The sequence below is a fragment of the Zalophus californianus genome, chromosome 9, assembly GCF_009762305.2.
Source record: "Zalophus californianus isolate mZalCal1 chromosome 9, mZalCal1.pri.v2, whole genome shotgun sequence".
Taxonomy (NCBI): Eukaryota; Metazoa; Chordata; class Mammalia; order Carnivora; family Otariidae; genus Zalophus; species Zalophus californianus.
Genome location: NC_045603.1, coordinates 69,261,276 through 69,263,433, shown reverse-complemented (window position 1 = coordinate 69,263,433; position 2,158 = coordinate 69,261,276). Strand labels below are relative to the sequence as shown.

The following is a 2,158-nucleotide window of genomic DNA, read 5'->3' as shown; positions in this document are numbered from 1 at the left end:
ATATGTAACATGTGTCTCTTTATTTTCCCAAGTTTTTTTCTAAAGTTCCTATATGATATTTCATAATATATATACATTTTTAAGTGTAGTAGTAGAGTTGTCTGGGGGCAAAAGGTTGGTAGTATATGACTTATTTTTTTACTAATCAGTGCCTTCTCTAAACTTGTTTCATATCTAAATTTGAGAGCTAATATAACATTTTTTCTGTGACTATTAGAGCATAGAAAATGACTGTATAAGCTGGCCAATTTAAACATTTATTAATACAGTTTATTCAGTAAATGTTTATTGAGCATCTACTATGTGCCAAGTATTATTCTATGTGCTGGGATGCAAAAGTGAACAAATCAATAGAGATTATATAATGGTGGCAGGAAAGAGCTTCTGAACAAATGAGCAGGTCAAGGGTATTAAACTGATAAGAACAGATACTACACTTGATCTTAGCCAAAAGGCCGAGAAGCAATGAGCAGGTCAAGGGTAGACAAGTACCATGGAGAAAAGTAAACAGAATGACTTAATATAAAAAATATTTCACAGTAAAGAATAAAGACACTACAACTGTATACATATAAACCACCCTGCTACATGAAGCAGATGAAACAAAGGGGGAAAGTATGCAAGAGATAATAATGTTTGAAAATTGGCTAACAGAAAGGAAAAAATACTTCACCTCACAAAATACACACAAATAGTCTCTAACAGAGTCCAGATATATTAATAATCTGAAATAATATATAGATCAGTTGTGGGGAAAGATCTTCTTTCATGTACTTTTTCAATAGCAACAATCTGTACAGAAGGATACCCTGTACCATGGTATGGTTTATAATAGCAAAAAATTAAAAATAACTTAAACATCCATAGATAGGGGGATGGATAAAAAGTGGTACACATTTAAGATGAGTGCTATAATAAAAAATATATATCTTCAACTGCCTCAATACATTTTATCTCAAAAAACATTTTGAGTAAAAAGGAGCCAAGTGGGGTGCCTGGGTGTCTCAGTTGGTTAAGCATCTGCCTTGGGCTCCAGTCAGGATCCCGGGGTCCTGGGATCGAGCCCCGCATCTGGCTCCCTGCTTGGCGGGTAGCCTGCTTCTCCCTCTCCCTCTGCCTGCCTCTCTGACTACTTGTGCTCTCTCTCTCTCTCTGTCAAATAAATAAAATCTTTAAATAAATAATAATAAATAAAAATAAAAAGGAGACAAGCTGCAAAATGACCAGAATAGCTTGTTAACATTTTGTGGTTTTTACACACACACACACACACACACACACACACACACACACACACACACACACACAACAAATGCCATACATTTTCTACAGATATATATCTAGACAGAGGTAAAAGTTTCTTGCAAGTACTAGAAGAATAACAAACTAAACATGGTGGTGACCTTTGGGGAATGTAAGGTGGGCTAGAATTGGGAACAGAGGTCAAATGGGATTTTAACTTTATCTGTAACATCCTACATTCCAATTTAAACAGACTATATATTCACATGTGTGGTAGGCCCGAAATGTCCCCCAAAGATATCAGAACCCATAAACGCCACCTTATAAGACAAAGACTTTGCAGATGTGATTAAATTAAGGATTTTGAGATGAGAAGATTATCCTGGATTATCTGGATGAGTCCCAAAAGTAATCACAAGTTTGCTTACCAGAGAGATTGAGGGAGATATGATACAGACATACAGAGGAAGCAATGTGAAGATGGAGCAGAGAGATTTGGAGAAGCTGCCCGTGAAGACTGGAGTGATGAGCCATGAGCCAAGGAAGGCTAGCAGCCACCAGAAACTGGAAGTCAGGGGTGCCAGGGTGGCTCAGTCGTTAAGCGTCTGCCTTCGGCTCAGGTCATGATCCCGGGGTCCTGGGATGGAGCCCTGCATCGGGCTCCCTGCTCCGCGGGAAGCCTGTTTCTCCCTCTCTCACTCCCCCTGCTTGTGTTCCCTCTCTCTCTGTGTCTCTCTCTGTCAAATAAATAAATAAAATCTTAAACAAAAAAGAAAAACAAAAGAAACTGGAAGTCAAGAAATGTATCCTTCCTAAGAGTGTCCCTGGCAGGGTCGTGGCCGGATGAAATTGATTTCTGACTTAGACCCTCTTGAACCATGAGAGGATAGATTTCTGTTGTTTTAAGTCACCCAGT

At 38.6% G+C, this 2,158-nt stretch overlaps 1 pseudogene; it reads right to left on the bottom strand.

The window, feature by feature from the left end:
- Positions 1-362: 362 nt before the first annotated feature.
- LOC113923300 lies at positions 363-467 on the bottom strand (annotated as a pseudogene).
- Between the last annotated feature and the right edge of the window lie 1,691 nt (positions 468-2,158).